At 39.6% G+C, this 18,038-nt stretch overlaps 1 long non-coding RNA gene across 3 annotated transcripts in view; it reads left to right on the forward strand.

Moving 5' to 3' along the window:
* Window positions 1-18,038, forward strand: part of LOC144323583 (uncharacterized) — a 44,539-nt gene that overhangs the window by 14,109 nt on the left and 12,392 nt on the right. The gene's annotated exons all lie outside the window — the stretch shown is intronic.

Consider the following 18,038-nt stretch of genomic DNA (forward strand, 5'->3'; position numbering starts at 1 on the left):
CCTTGCTATGAAATGTCACAGAAGGAGAGTTCTCATTAAATTTCCAAACTTTCCAGGAATAAATAAATCTATCCAACTTCACTGGGATCTCAGAAAACAGACTTTTCTGCAGTTCAACTCTGTACCAGACTTGAGAACCATTCGTTCATTCTGGAGCCGCTAGCAGGGTACATTTACTGCCCTAGTTATGATGTCTGCAGAGTGCACGGAGAGGGTGGCAGAGTCAACCCACCCTTTCTCTCAGTGGGTCAGGGACCATCAGAAAGACAGGGCACAGAAAACAGTCACAGGTAACACAGGAGAGTTCCACAAAAGGGATATTTATAAAGTAGGGGGACCCAATAAGCAAGAATAGGGCATCTGCCAAGAGAAGGAGACCTCACGGCAAGAGAGGGAGCCCTGATGTTCCCTACTTAAGGAAGACACTCACTGAAACGGACTTGTTTATCACTTTGTCATCAAGCCATATCATCTTAATTAGGAAACTATTTTGAAAGAAAATGGACAAAGCTGGTCTTTTGTAGTAACTGTGATGGAAGCATCACTCTGAAAACTTTCTCCTCTAACCCATGAGGAAGATCACCTCTATAAATTCCAGTACATATATGTCACCTGCCTAGAGATTACACATATTATATATCTTATTGGCCATTATTCAGTCCTAAATTTTGGTTTGATTCTTTTAGTGATGAAGGACAATATGGATACATAATACTTATCAGGCAATAGGTATTAAAATACTATGTCACCAGATCCCTGGGGGAAAGGCTGACCAGGAGCCCTTTTGTTCCTGGGATAACAGAATTCTTTTCAGCTCAGCTCTACCAACGCCATACATTGGCCAAGCCTGACAAGAGGCCAGGGGAAACAGCATCCCTCCATGCAGCCAGAGAAAGATGGATTGATGAGACAGTGCAGGGTAGAGAACGGTGGAGACTGAGTAGATTCTGAGGAACACCCAGACAATACCCAAGACAACCCCCAGCAAAAGCACACAACAGTCAGAGACTTTTCCCTCAAACAGGTTTGGGAAAGGTGTGAGAACAAAAGGAGAGCCAAGAATGACCCCCACGCAAACATGGGAATGAGGCTGGGTTATGCTTTACCTAACTGGACTTTACCTGACTGGACATCATGCTTTACCATCTGTGGAGAAACTATTAGTCCAATTTTACAGATGAGTAAACCGACGTGCAGAAAAATTCAATAAATTGCCCAAATTCATACAACTGGCAAAGGGCAGTGCTGGGACTTGAAGCAAAAGCTTTCTGACTTCAAATCACACACTTTCCCTGTAGGGACCCCACATCCTGAGGAATACGTGAGTGCGATTTCCCGCTGGCCTGAGACGTAGCTCCACTAGGGAAGATCAGATTTTACCTGACCCTGTTTGTATCACGATTAGCCATAGCAGAAGATCCTTGAGACTTGGTATTCCAAAAAATCCATTAAACATGAACAGAACCAGCCATCAAGAGTTTGTTTTTTGCCTTTGCATCTACTGGAGACACATACTGGAAGAAGAAAATGTGCCATCCAGGCAATTTTCCTCTTTGCCAGAGGCATGTATACCCCCTGAGAGAAGACATTGTCATTTCTATAATACTGGAACGGTTAATATTTATGCTTACTTGTCTGCTACTATCCGCCCCAGGACAACTTGAACTAATTTTCAGAGTATAACTAGCAACATGCTTTGTAAAAACAAAAGAAGAAATGCATGTAACCAAGCTGGTTTTGATTTGGCCTCAGTAAACTTCTCTTCCATTAACTCCCTTCAATAATCCAACAATAATTTCTCTTATGTTCCTTAAGTAAAACACTCACATGAAATAGACTTGTTTATCACTTTGTGACCAGCCTATACAATCTTTTTTTATTGAAATAAATTTGACACATAACATTGTGTAAATTTAAAACATATAACATATTAGGGAGCCTGGGTGGCTCAGTTGGTTAAGCACCCAAATCTTGGTTTGGGCTCAGGTCATGATCTCAGGGTCAATCGAGCCCCACAATTGAACCTACTTAGGATTCTTCTCTCCCTCTCCCTCTGTCCCAACTTGCCACCCCCAACCTGCTCACGCTTTGTCTCTCTCCAGAAAAAAATATGTTAATTTGATACATATTGTAATACGATTGCCATTGTAAAGATAATTAGCACCTTTATTATATTACGTAATTAGCATTTCTTTTACATGGTTGCAATAATTAAGCTCTGGATTCTGAGCAAATCTGATGATATTCTGGTCTATATTCCCTATACCATGCATTAGGTCCCTAGGATTTATTCACTACTCACTGCAAGTTTGTCTCCTGAAACAACATCTGTCCTATCCCGCCGCCTCTCAGCCCCTGGTAATTACCACTTTACCCTTTGTTTTAATATGTTTGGCTTTTTTAGATTCTACATGTAAGTGACATCATGCAGTATTCATCTTTTCCGGCGTCAAGATTGTCACAAATGACAGGACGTCCTTCCTTCTCATGGCTGGACAATATTCCTCTCTCTATATATAACAATATTCCATTATATATATAAAATCTTCTTTATCCATTCATCTGTTGATGGGTACTTATGTTGTTTCCATATTTTGACTATTGTGAATAATGCTGCAATAAACATATACCCAGAAGTAAAACTTCTGGGCAGTATGGCAGATTTAGTTTTAATTTTTAAAGATTAGATTTTAAATTTTTTTTATTGTCTTCCTATAGTCATGAAAGAGCAACATGGATACTTAATAGGCAACAGACATACATTAAAATACTACGTAATGATCATTGTCTAGGCACTATTGACAGGACTGCACAGAGAAGGTCCAAGGGATAAAATGACACACACATACACACTCATCATCATCATCATCATCATCTTTAGACCAAAGGACTTTGCCATCTGATGGGATGGGTGAAATTCTCCTACAAGCTGAGACAGATATGCAAAGAAATCACCAATTTGCAGAACACCACAAGCATTGTTATAACTGCCAATTTTTGCAACTCACATAAAAGACAGTACTATCTACTTTATATAAAGATATATATACACATATACATGGAAATGGCCTGGTATAATATTTCCCACGCTGAGAATAGGGATTCCATCTAAGGAGTGTAGGAGGAGGAACTGAAGACAATGGTCAAAGGAGGATTTACCTTCACCTGTAATGCTCCAACTTTTATAAGATGAATATATTTTTGCACATGTTATGTATTTTTCAAAGTCTTTACAAAAACACAAATAGTATTATATACAAAGTTGTACTAGCATGGATGAAGGAAATGTTAAATGTGCCAGTGTAATCATGAAAGCCATCTTAGAGGAGGTACCATCTGAATTTAGTCTCAGGGATAAATAGGAATACTCTGAGTAGAAATATGAGAGTGGTGCATATCAAGAGAAAAGCAACAGAGTATGAGAAAACAAAGAAATAGGACAAAATATGGTGAGTCCTGGAGAGGGAACAGTCATAGAAAAGGGTTCCTGTGTTTCTAACAGGCTTGCTTCCAAGACTAAAGAGTTTAGAATCAGGGTTATCAACTTTTAACCCATGGCCCCTTAGATAAACAGAAACATCTGCCTGCCTTTAATGTTAATTGAGTTTTATTTATTTATTTATCTATTTATTTGGAAAGAAAGAGAGAGAGAGAGAGAGAGAGAAGAGCATGAACAAAAGAGTGAGCACAGGGGGAGGGGCAGAGGGAGAAAATCTCAGACTTCTCACTGAGCAGAGTCTGACTCCATCTCATGACCATGCGACCATGACCTGAACCAAAATCAAGAGTTGAATGCTTAACTGACTGAGCTGCCCCAGGCACCCCTGAAATTTCAAAAATAAATTAAATATTGAAACTAAAAATAAAACAAAGGAATAACTTTAGAATTATATCCATACACATACACACAACACACGCACAATTTAGTCATATGATCTGGCTACAAGTTTTATATTCTGTGGGTCATGAAAGAGAGAAAACACAGCTCATGCTCAATATCAATGCAGTTATAGACAACAAGACACATAAGGCAAGTACTTCTCCATCACATACAGATTAAAAGATGAGAGCATGTCCAAAGCCAGCAAGGGAACACCAATTTGCCTCGTGATCAAATCCTAAAAGCTACTTTCTAGAAGTTAATTATGCCAAATCTGTCAAATGTTAACTTTAAAAACTAAAACTTTTCTGGATCATTTGATGAAACTGAACATCTCCGAGGAGGGTTTTGTGCAAGCTCCCTTCTACGCCAGGGCATAGGAGGCCATGCACTCATTCTCCAGATTGGTTCTTCCCCAGATAAGGTGTGCTTTCCTTCCTTTCAATCACTATCAAGACCAGGGCCCTTTGAGATCTTCATTAAAAGGATGAGGCATTCGGTGCCACAGTGTCTCATATCTGTGGCTGGAACTTATTTACAGATGCTGTAGGTTTTTTCCTCAGTTGCAAGTTCAACATTTTTGAAGCTCAGTTATTTGCCAAATATGCTAAGCTCTCTTGAAAATTACCATTTTTGGAAGATTGAAGCATTTAGTGTTTTTCCCTGGTGTTCCAAAACCAGAGCAACTTCAGGTTATAGATCTGGACAAGCATATTTCCCTTTGACAAGATTGCAACATGTTTTCTGTAGCCTAATTACAATAATTTATAAGCAGCCAATTTCAGGTCTCTTGAGCCAACCTTTGTGGTACATCCAATTAAGTCTTTTTTTTTTTCTTTTTAACATTGGACGTTTACTAAAGAAAAGAAGTCAGTCCATTGGATGAATGGACAAAAAAGAAAGATTTTGGAATGATGCCTATCACCTGGCACCATCTGATCCATGCTCGGGGTGCTCATAAGCCTGGGGTGGTCATTACTTTGGGGGGAATCCATGTTAATGGCTCCTCCTGGACCTAAGACCCAAGTGTTTGAGCAACATCTTATCAAGCACAAGCAAATCTTGTGGGGGGTGTATCCCAATACATCAAGTTAATGGAAAAGTTGTCATATCAACCACAGTGGAATGTGGCAAAGCTATATATTTTTTTAATAGTACCTACTCTTGCCTTAAAAAAAAGCAAAACCAGATTCTCACTGAACCATTAAAGTTGCCAGGAAGGGAGCACTGAGAGACTCAGTTGGTTAAGTGGCTGACTCTTGATTCTGGCTCAAGTCATGATCTCAGGGTCCTGGGACAAAACCCACGTCAGGCTCTGTGCCTAGCAAGGAGTCTGCTTGAGATTCTCTCACTCCCTCTGCCCCTCCCTCTACTGTCTCTCACTCTCTCTCCTTCTAAAAATAATAAATCTTTTTTCTTCAAAGCTTCCAGAAAGAGGGTACAGATTGCATTGATGATTTTCTTCTAAGACCCTAATAGTGTACAGAGTTCTAAGGATCATTGGATGAACTATGATCTTTCTTAGGGTTAAATAACTCAGAATAGTCTTCTTAGAAAGTTATCTTTTGATTTGTAATACATTAGGACAAAATATATTCACTACATCAACTCTAAAAATAAGTAAGCCCTTGGTTTTATCTTTTTCCCCTCCCTTGAGTAGTGAAAGCATCTTCAAAAGAAATTCCCAAACACAGGGGGAAAATGGGAAAATAGCTTCATTTTTTTAAAACTTCAAGTCCAATGAGAAGATACTGTAATCTGAATCTCAAAAATTCTGATAGACGTTCAAATGATGTCACTGTGGAAAATAAGCAAATTCTAGCATTTACAATCTTCACACTGCAACGTGAACAATCTGCTATTCAACATTGGTTGGTAAGTAACCACATTAATAGCAAGAACGAAGTCCTCCCTTGGATCACAGGGCAGGGTTTTCAAAGTTAATATTTGCTTGTGAACAATCTGATGCATTCCAGAGAGAATAACATGTGTCCCTTCTTGATCTTCCCACCGAAAATCTCTATTACAACACCAGCATCGCTGGCACTTCATCAATTAATGCTTCAATCATTTTTCCCCAGATTATTTCATTATATCAAAAAATTTTATTCACTGGCAATGGCTATCATAAGCTTTACTGTAATCCTCAGGGCTTGAGACAAATTTGGATTTTTTTTTTCCATAGGCCTTTTTTAGCCACATATGTATAAATTAGAAGTTGGAAAAAATTGTTTTGCTGTAAAATTCATTGCAATGAATAGCATAAGAGTAATGACATCATTCTTGGCACATTTTACAGTTTGACACACTACATTTTTTTTTGACACACTAAATTATTAATTTAATTCTTGACTACTATGACAGTTGGTTTCATGTGTCAACTTAACTGGGCCATGGTACCCAGATATTTGACAAACATTATCTTAGGTATTTCTGTGAAGGCATTTCTTTAGATGACACTAACATTTAAATCAGTAGACTTGGATTAAAGCAGATTGCCTCCACAATGTGGGTGGGCCTCACCCAATCAGTTGAAGACCTTAATAACACAAAGACTGACCTCTCTCTAAGAAGAAAGAATTCTGCCTTCAGATCCACATGGCAGCATCAGCTCTTCCTTGGTTGTTCAGCCTGCTGGCCTACACTGTAGAATTAGGACTTGCTGCTTCCACACTCATGTGAGTCAATATTCTTTATATGTTCATGTTTGATGCATAAGAAATGTATATACAGGGGGCTCAGCGGTTTAGCACCTGCCTTTGGCCCAGGGTGTGATCCTGGAGTCCCGGGTTCGAGTCCCAGGACTCTGGGACTCTCTGCATGGGGCCTGCTTCTGCCTCTGCCTGTGTCTCTGCCTCTCTCTTTCTCTCTGTGTCTCTCATGAGTGAATAAATAAAATCTTTAAAAAGAAAAAAAAGAAATGTATACACAGGGATGCCCAGGTGGCTCAGTGGTTAACCATCTGCCCTCAGCTCAGGGTGTGACCCTGGTGTCCTGGGATTGAGTCCTGGATCTGGCTCCCTGCATGGATCCTGCTTCTCCCTCTGCCTGTGTCTCTGCCTCTGTGTGTGTGTCTCTCATGAATAAATAAATAAAACCTTAAAAAAGTAAAAAGAAATGAAGAAATGTATACACACTCACACACACACACACACACACACACACATGCTATTGATTCTGTTTCTCTGGAGAACTCTAATACAACTATACATCTAAACAAATTCGTAGGGATCCCTGGGTGGCGCAGTGGTTTGGCGCCTGCCTTTGGCCTGGGGCGTGATCCTGGAGACCCAGGATCTAATCCCACGTCGGGGTCCCTGCGTGGAGCCTGCTTCTCTCTCTGTCTGTGTCTCTGCCTCTCTGTCTCTCTCTGTGTGACTATTATGAATAAATAAATAAAATCTTTAAAAAAAATAAACAAATTCGTATTAAATTTCTTCCTCATTCCAGGTACAGTTTGTAAGTCCTTGTAATGAACTTTTCCATCAGGTTTCCTCAAAGATAAGACATTTTAAAAATATCTATTTTTAATTGGAACTGTAAGTTCTCAGATTTTAACTTTTTCTTACATAAAATCTGCATGAGGATGACTTGAAATTTTTCAAAGTAGTCGAGAGGGGCCATGTGAAATTCTTGCTCAGAACTTTTAGACATGAAATACTCTGTCCCCATCTACAGTTCCACTCTTTTCAATATACGTGAATCAATCCTAGATATAAGCCTTGTAAATTTTTCGATTTTATATTTCCATAATTAGCTACCTCAAAGAAGAGGAAAACAAAGAGTACTGACCCATCATTCTTGCAGAGAAAGAAACGATGCTGGTTGCTTTTGATAGAAAGCAGATAGAAGTCTTCCAAGCATGTGTTCTTTCATGAATGATGAAAAAGGAACTTTGTGTTTATTTTCAGTAGGAATCTATATTCAGTCTATCACTAGTCAGTAATTGGTGATGCCCACAATAAATTATTTTACATTGATAATCTTTTGATACTTGGCTGATAAAGCCAATATTAAAACCAACTCCTAAAAAAATAAAATAAATAAATAAAAATTAAAAAAATAAAACCTAACTCCTGCTGAAGACAAAATAAGAGACAGGATGCTTCTAGGGGTTCAAAAATGGCTTTTATGTACTAAATTATAGTATAAAAATTATTTGATTTTAACAAGAGTAATCAAAAACTTGATTACTGGTGGCTATGTGCATAAGCATATTTATGATTTACTAAAAAGAAGTCATTTGAGAGGCAATCACAGAGTTGTTTCAATGGTTCAAGAAGGCCATTAAGCCTAAGCTCCCTCAACCTTGTTTCAGGGTCTTGTCCTTGTCCTCAGGCTTAAATCTTCATTGTCACAGGATGGCTGCCACAGCGCAGGCATCATGCCAAACCCAGAAAGCAAGGGACAGCAAAAATAAGATCTCATTACAGATCTCTCGCTTATCAAGGAGGAAAATTTTCCCACAGAAGCCTATCAGTCTTCCTGTCATAGATTATGTCCTAGAACTGGGTCTCATGGCCCCTTACAACATTCACCTTCAAAGAAACACAGAATTGGGGCACCTGGGTGGCTCAATCGGTTAACCATTTGCCTTTAGCTCCGGTCGTGTTCTCAGCCCATGTTGAGCTCCCCGCTCAGTAGAGGAGTCTCCTTCTTCCTCTGCCCCCTCCCCTGCTCATGTGTGCTCTCAAATAAATAAATAAAGTCTTTTTAAAAAACAACACAGAATTGCTATGATTCTGAGACCAACTATGATTTGTCCACCAAAACTAAATACTTTGCCATCTATACAAAACTGTAATTTTTTTTTAAATTTATTTATGATAGGCACACAGTGAGAGAGAGAGGCAGAGACACAGGCAGAGGGAGAAGCAGGCTCCATGCACCAGGAGCTTGACGTGGGATTCGATCCCGGGTCTCCAGGATCACGCCCTGGGCCAAAGGCAGGCGTCAAACTACTGCACCACCCAGGGATCCCCAAAACTGTAATTTTTGTTAGCCAGAATGAATAGAAGCATAAACATTGAATGAGCGGCCATAGGCCAACAGTATCTGTCCACCTAAATCACATGAGAATATTATCTATAATTAACAAACATGCCACACTTTTCATAATAGTGGGATTTACATCAAATGCTTTCTTATTCCATAGTCAGCATAGTTCCACTTGCCAAGAAATTTTTGCCAAGGGTTACTTTTCCATTTTCATTTAACATTTATTATTTTATTTTATTTACATTATGAAATAATGTAAGCTTTTCCACGTACCCAAGTACATTTGCATTCCAAATACAAACTTATTCTAATTGAGTGAAATTTCTCAAACCACCTCACACTTTTATTCAGACTTGTTTTCTTCATACCAGGAAAAGAATCTTTGTTTGTTTGTGTGTTTGTTTGTTTGTTTGTTTGTTTGTTTGTTTTGGAGGCGGTGGGGAGGGATAGATGGAGAGGGAGAGAAAAAGAATCTTGAGCAGGCTCCACGCCCATCACAACCCTGAGATCATGACCTGAGCCAAAATCAAGAGTCAGATGCTGAGCTGACTGAGCCCCCCAAGTGCCCCAAGAATCATTAGTTTAGACTATATCCTGTTATAAATGTGTCCTACCTACTGGTGTTAAGTGGGAAACAGCAAGGGTTGAATGACAGATGTGTAGGGCAAACAGAGACTGGAAGCCAGTTGGGAAAGGAGTAAAATCTTCCACCAAGGGATAGATGTGAGAAAGGACGTAGCATTGTCACGGTCCACATGAGCTGTCATTCCCGAAAGCATTTGAAGCAGGAGACCAAACACTCCCAAGCAAGTAAAGAGCTAAAAATGATCGCCAAGTTAATAATAATGATCCACATTCTGCTAATTTCAAGGTCTGAAATACTTAGAGAACATACTAATAATGTACAGTTGTGGATGCTTACCCTAGCTCATTTACCTTCTGGAATATTAAATGATAATTCAGTACAGCTGCACACAGAACATCTAAAGCAAAAGTTATTGAGAATGAAGCTTCACAATGGCCTCGTAGTAATATGCCTGCTCATGATATGCCCCACTTACCAGTCAATATACTATCAAGAGAAAATCTGAATTGCTTGGGTAAACAAGACATTTATACGCCATTTGCAGGATTCTGATACAATTTCTTCTAAATACAGAGAAAATAATGCTTCGGCTTTAAACTTAATCAGTGGTCTATACCCAATTTGTTCTCAGAATTGTCATCTCCTTAGACATTGATATAAGGAACCTAGCTCAGAAACATGGTGTCTGTAACCTACAGCAACGTGGTTGGCTACCTCACCCTACCTCATTCCACCCTCATAATGACAGTATGGTGGTGCTATTATCTCAGGCAGTCAAAGTTATGTGCCTCTTAATTTTCTAAAGCTGATCTGTGACTGCAACATTTCACAGACAGCAATACAGAAAGTACAGGATATTGAGCCCTGCCTATGGGCTCTTCCATAAATGGGGGTGTTCAAGGACAGATACATCCAGCCTTGGCAACTGGAGTTTGGGGGAAGAATTCCAGCATGTCTCCAATTATTTGAAAATAAAATACTCCCAAATAATGAGAGAAGAGTGAATCCCAGCCTAAAAGCTCTACCTTGGACAACGCTTTTGAGACATAATTCAGGCCATAATGTGCTCTTTAGCATATAATTCAACTTCAGATTTGAGAGGGGGATTCCCTGTTACATGGATGTACTGAGCAAAAGGCTAACCCAACCCACACTCTCAGTCATTTGAAAACATGAAATCCCAAGGGGCCAAATCTGCCCTCTCCTCCTTCCCTCGCCCAGTCCAACCACCAGTTAAACTGGGTGCCTCACGAATATCTCTACCCAGCCCAGATCTCTCTCCCAAGGTCAGACAAATGTTACACTATTCACAGGACAGTGTATTTCCAAAATCAAACTTAAGATCTTTCCCCAGCTTCATCTTGTCCCAGTGCTTCCCACTCCATAAGTGCCACCAGCACCCAAAAGGTAGCCCATCTGGACACTCAGGGGTCATCTGGTGCCTCAGGTTACACATCCCAGCTATTACCAGTCCTAACTGTTTTGTCTCTCAAATGACTCTCAGATCTGCCCTCTTCTCCATGGTAGTCTGAGCTAAGGTCATCCTTGTCCTGCAATCTGCAGGCACTGCCTTACGCATCAGCCAACAGTGCAGCCCTGCTTCCATCTACTCTACCCAACAGAGCCAGAGCGCTCTTTACAAATTCAAATGGGACTTTACTACCCCATCCCATCCCACTTCTTTCCGGCCAAAAACCCAATAGTGGATTGCTATTGCTCTTAGGATCAGGACAAAACTGCTTCCTGTGGTCTACACTGCCTTCAATGTCCTTGCCCACCACCCTCACCCACCCCAGTTTACATCAGGCATCTCTCCTCTTTCTCTCTCCACATTTGCCAACCCTTTTTAACCTACCATGCTCCCCAACCCGCAAAGCTTTAGACATCCTTTGTCTCCTCCCTGACACACGTTAACCCCCTCTTCACCTGGCTAATTCTCTGCCTGAGCTCCTGTTCTCCAGGAAGCCAGGTCTGAGGCAATGACTACATAAATGCTGATGCTGTATTTAAGGAGATGCAAGTCCATGGTAGGAGGGAAGGCAAAGAAGCAAGCAATGGGGAGAACCATTCTGCCCAGGTCTCTCACCAAGGTCTTTTCCTCTCATTAGCCAAAACTCTTTCCATGGGGAGTGAGCTCACTCAGGGATCCAGGTTGTAGCTCCAATTTTATTCATTGGGAAGCCAGACCACAACCCATTATGCATTGCTTTATCAAGTTCTTTTTTTTTAAATATTTTATTGATTCATGAGAGACACAGAGAGAGAGAGAAGCAGAGACACAGGCAGAGGGAGAAGCAGGCTCCATGCAGGGAGACTGATGTGGGACTGGATCCCTGGTCTCCAGGATCATGCCCTGGGCTAAGGCAGCGCTAAACTGCTGAGCCACCCAGGCTGCCCGCTTTATCAAGTTCTAAAGTGACTAGGGAAAAACAGACTCAGGGTTGCTGAGTGTAGGAGGCTGCAAGGGGAGCAGAGTCTGGCCAGTCGGCAAAGGCTGCTCACCCTATGGCAGCAAGTACATCACCCCAATGTGGCAATATCCTGGGATATCAAACCAGCGGTGGGACACGCCCAAGATGTGGCTGTGTCTCTTACAACCCTAATAATGGCATTTTAATGACCCAGAAAACTTGCCAATTGTACAAAACTAAGGGAAAGTAGTCTAAAAAACTGTGTATAAACTTTGTTCCTATGACACTCCTTGGTTCTGTAGGAATTTTTTTCCAAGAGTATATATTGCCTTTATAACTTTATAAAATGGAAGCAAACAGTATCTCAAGAAGAGGGTGTAACAGGTTCCACAGTCATCCCTCAGGGAAGTACAAGATGGAGAGACCAGGAACATCCAGGGACAACCCAATCCCAAGGTGAAGATAGGACTTTAAGACCCTTTTCTGAGGAATCTCGTATGCTCAGGAAAAGGCTGCCCTACCTATAAATCTCAAATGAGGTCTTCATTTGGCCATAAAGAAGGGAAAGTGAAGACATGCATTTGAGAGTTGGCTTTGAAAACCTGATGTTACATTTCCATTCTAACTGCTGCAACATGGCAAGAACTCCCCATGTCACTTTCCAACTCGGTGACTATGGTCTTTTCCCAATTTATCTTTTTCTCTGAAACTTCTTCCTAACTAACTTTATTTGACATTGCAATAGTAAATAATAGATGTGAAACTTTTCACATCTGTACTGAAAAAAAAGTTACAAAATAAAGTTATATAATGCCTCCAGCTATCATTATAACTGAACAGCAGAGAATATTTCAAAATATTTTGAAAAAAGATTGTTATGAAACATCATCACATTTCACCAGTGATTCTCTAGTAGAGTGGTGACTGTTCTGTAGTTTCCATATTTTCTGCTATCAGCATAAATGTCTGTATATTATTCAAATACCTATTTTAGGAAATACATATTCTTCCAATATTTTTAATAAAATATCAATTGAAGATATATTTTTAAAGGATGGCATGTAATGCTGATAGTTTAAGAATGGCAAATATATTCAATCTACCTGAAAACAAATGGCATATCACATTTAAATGACTACACTCATTGATGCAGTAATATGACACGTGCAAATCTCTCCCAAGGAAAGAAATTTAGATGTGGATGAAATTTCATGCACAAAGAAATGTTGGGGAAAAAATGTTGACTGTTGTATCATATATGATCATGAAAAATCAGATAAATCAGGAAATGTGCCCAAATAATAAATGATTAAATAAATTAAAATATATCCATATTGTGAACATCATAAAGATTTAAGAAATTAGATTTGTAAAAAATTTTAACTTTTTATCATGGAACTGCTTAAATGGGCAAAAAATACAGAGAATGGTATGTATAATGAATTCCCAAGTTCCCATCACCAAGTTGCAACAATTATCAATACACTACCAAATTGACTTCATCTGTACTCCCCCTAACTCTACCCCCCAAACATATTTAGAAGCAAAATCCTCACATTCATATCATTCCATCCATAAATTATGGAGTATGTCATTCCAAGATAAGGAGTCTTAAAATATTGCAGTATCACTATTACACTTAAAATATAAATGGTAAGTAGTTCCTTAATATAATCAAATCCATACTTGATGTTATAAGGAATTTTAATTCTTCTAATGACATGGGCAATACTTTGATAATTTAAGGGGAAAAGCAGGATACATATCTGTATATAGTGCATTATTCAAATACATAAAAACAAGCACGGAAAGAGATTATAAGGAATACATGGGCATTCTTAAATTTAATATACATAATCTCAGCTCTCCACAAATGAAGGGCCTTGACTTGTCATATTTCTGGTGCCCTCCCTGGAACCGCACCCCTGTGCATGGTCTTATGGGTATATGAACATGGGTGTGGCTGTTAGGGGGTGAGCCATGCCCACCTCTGATACCCCATGCCTCCCAAATGAGCTTTGCTATCATCAGCAGACCACTGTGCTTGTATTTTATGGGAAGATGTATGTGCAAATTTGGGATTCCCAAAATCCTTCTGAGATTTTCTTCCCAAATGTCATAAATCTATTACAGCAAAATGTTTCATAGAATTTATTTCTATTGGAGATATCATGCTTTTGGATTTATTTATTGAATACTTTTTTTTTCTTCCATTTAAAAAACCAGGGTGAACATAGTCACCAGGTTGTTGCGAAAATTAAATTAGCCAATGCTCACCCGGCACCTATCACAGTACTGGGAGCTCTGTGAGCCCCTTAGAAGCACTGCATTTACCTCTGAGTATAAAAAAAAAAAAAAAACATGTAACACCAGTCTTCCATTAGGAAGAAAATACTAAGTAAATTTCACTTCTTTTTTCTATTTTACCATAAAACTAAACATTACTTTTTACAAACTACATGATCTAATTACAAGCAGCAAGTAAATAACCTGTATTTTTTTAATCCAAGCTGTGGACTCCTATATCATTTTGAGTTTAACTCTCTTAAATCCTCTATATTCTTCAACTACTGAAAGACTATTATTTCATCATTCCACATTACATCCAAGTAGAAAATCTCCATCATACTATGTATTTTCAACGTTGAATTAAAAAGGCAGTAGTATAACTAAAGCAAATTTGTAATGAGTGATAAGAACCCTCATCAAGCTACTATGCGGTTTCTCCAATACAAACCTAAGGAAAAATCGATTGCTTGATAATAATTAGCCTAGATGATAATATTCTGAGGATCTATAGTTACCTGTATCTGGCCATAATATACTGTATTAATGAATATAAAATGGAGAAAGACAACTTTAGATTTTGAGTTTGAAGCTTTTAAAAATCCATGATTATAAAAGAAGTAAGAAATCGATGATTGTGTCCCAGCTTTTTCTTTCCCGGTATGAGACACACTTCCCATGAGTCATTCCCTCCCTTTGGAGTGTATGACTCAACAGTGATTGTATAAGACATTGCTACCTATTAAGCAGACTATATTTGGATCATGAAGCAAGTGGTGTAATCTGTCAAATACACTCAGAAAATGCTGATGGTTTGTAAATACGACTTTTTAAATTAGTGCAAAATAAATATATTCTTAACAATGCTTATAAATGGAAAAAAAATCTAGCCTACTATCCTTAGAAAGCATATGCATCACAGACAATTCAATAAGAATCAGCCCCCAAAAAAGTAAAATTTACAAGGAATCTCTACAGGTGATATGAATGAGTGCATAAGTGAAGTGTTTGCACACACATATGTGCGCATGCGTGTGTGCTGTGGGGGTGAGGGAATATTTAGCAGAATTACCTGACAAAATTTCAAAATATTCATTCCTTCTTTTAATAAAGGCCTCATTCAACAAATATTTGTCAAGTGTCTGTTAGGTGCCAGGCATCATTTTTGGTATATACAACACCCCAACTTTAATTTCAGTCTCCAACAAAACACATACTTCAGAATTTGTTGGCTTTCTCTGAAGGTGAGGGGTAGGGTATACAGTGCTTAATCTGTTTATCTCCCCAAAATTCTCCATTATCTTCAACCAATTAAAGGCTCTTCCACACAACATCCAAGGAGGCAATCTATTCTATTATGTACTTTCAAACTAGAAAGACAAAACAAAGTGAGACACCCCAAATTTAAGAAATGTCCCCAAGATCACATCGGTAGTCATTAGCAGAAGTAAGATTTGAACTTCAGCCAATTGGCTCCAGAGGAGAACACATCCTTTAGATGGACGGCTAATCCAGGGCAGGTGTGGGAGTAAAAACAGGAAGTCAGCAGGGCTGAGCCAAGCTTGTCTGATTCCTTCATTTTACCAACCAGAGAAGTGTCATGTTCCCCTCTACTGGGAAGAAGTGATTGAGGGGGCAGAGGGACGCAGAAGTGTTACCCAAATACACAGCCCTCCAGATGGAAACATGACCCTGAGTTCTGAGATTGCCCCTGCGAGCAAACACCCGTTCTGACATGAAACCAGTGCCTGGATGTGCATTCAGGCATATTGAGAAGCAAGGTTCAGTTTTGTGCATTCTTCTTTAAAGAAGGAATGCATATATTTTCTAGTTTCCCTATTTAATCATGTCTGATTATGCCAAGTCACTTGATAACTTTAGAGAAAGATTTAGGTAACTCAAATTAACATATTGTGTACATCACATCTAAGGAAGGAAATTCAGCATGCCTGGGTGACTGGTTTCCCAAGTCCTGCCCTATTGTACTTGGTAAAAGCGTCATTTCTCCCTCCTTAGTCTCATGCCAATGCCAGCAAGGAACTGTGACTCCAAATTCATGTCTAGATCACCATTCCTTCTTCTAAGGCTGCTTGTAAAATATGTGCACAAATGTGCGTGTGTGTGTATGCCTACATGTGATCTACTCTAAAATCTACATTATCTCCTTTGTTTTCTTTTCTTTTTTTTTTTAATTTTTATTTATTTATGATAGTCACAGAGAGAGAGAGAGAGGCGCAGAGACACAGGCAGAGGGAGAAGCAGGCTCCATGCACCGGGAGCCCGATGTGGGACTCGATCCTGGGTCTCCAGGATCACGCCCTGGGCCAAAGGCAGGCGCCAAACCGCTGCGCCACCCAGGGATCCCTCTCCTTTGTTTTCTTTTCCCAATTTCCTCCCATAATTACTATCATCTCATACACTAGATTTCATACAAGTCTGAAAGGTTTTTTTTAAAGATTTAATTTATTCATGAGAGACAGAGAGAAAGAGAGAGAGAGAGACAGGCAGAGGGAGAAGCAGGCACCATGCAGGGAGCCCGATGTGGGACTCAATCGGGACTCCAGGATCACACCCTGGGCTGAAGACAGGCACCAAACCGCTGAGCCACCCAGGGATCCCCACAAGTCTGAAAGTTTTAAGTGTCTCTTTAAAAAACACAAACAAATATGTTCAGGGATTCAAAAAACTGAAATCTTTCACAAAGGAGAAAAAAAATCAAGTGTTTTGGGATGTAAAAAGTATGGGGATATGCCACTATTATTGCATTTCTTCTTCATGGCGGTTAGCTCAAGAAGTCTGGAACTGGCTTCACCTGGATTGCTTCTAGGTTAATCAGGAAGCCAACAAAGGAGAAGAAGGAAGGGAAGGAGGAGGGGAGGAAGGAAGGAAGGAAGGAAGGAAGGAAGGAAGGAAGGAAGGAAGGAAGGAAGGAAGGGAGGGAGGGAGGGAGGGAGGGAGGGAGGAAGGAAAGGAGGGAGGATCTTGTCCACTCACAAAAGAAGAGTTCCAAAGATTCCAAAGCCCCACTCACTAGCATTAATCTTCATAAAATGCATTTAATGAATGATTTAACTGAAAACGTAATAATTACACAATTAGAAAATAATCAGCGGAGATTACACACAAATCCTTCTCTAGCTCTTGGCCCCACATTCCAGGCTCAACTGAAATTACATGTAAACCCCACTGATTTGCCCTCCATTGAGCCAAAGTACAATGGCACAGAATGAATGCAGGGTGCAGAACATCACACACAGAAATCATGGTGTCTGGAGGGTTTTCAGGCCACAACTGGTGTCATAAAACTCAGCAAAAACACCAAAGTACCATGAGTCTCCCCCTTCACCCCCCGCTCCGATTCATCCATCCTATGTGACTAGAGAAAATGGAATCCTTGCAAAGCATTGATTGATTAGGTTTCTACGCTGATTCTCATTTCATTAGTGGCCTGTGGGCATAGGCGAATACTTTTTAGCTTAATCAGTACACAACACATCCGGCACATAAAACAAGCCAATCATCCATCCCTAAATAATTATATTATAACAAGTAAAAAGAAGTCAAAACCAAAGATGGTCAAGGAAAACAAATGTATTGTTATAATTAGGCAACACTTATTTTAACAATTCCATTTAGGAATTGTCCATAAACCAAAAGTAGGTTAGATCCCAAGGTGAGATCCCTATTTCTCAAAAATTAATGATGCATAGGTGTAGCTGGAGCCTGAGAGAGGGCATTAATGCTGATGCAGCCAACCTCCCTGTAGTCCACACCACACTCAATGCCAGGGCTTCTTTCACACTATTCCCAGAAATCCTCAGCTTCCCTTGGAAAAAGATCTTTCCAGGGAAAATTAGAGCCAAACAATTGGAAGACA

This window comes from Canis aureus, chromosome 1 (assembly GCF_053574225.1).
Source record: "Canis aureus isolate CA01 chromosome 1, VMU_Caureus_v.1.0, whole genome shotgun sequence".
In the NCBI taxonomy this organism is placed as follows: Eukaryota; Metazoa; Chordata; class Mammalia; order Carnivora; family Canidae; genus Canis; species Canis aureus.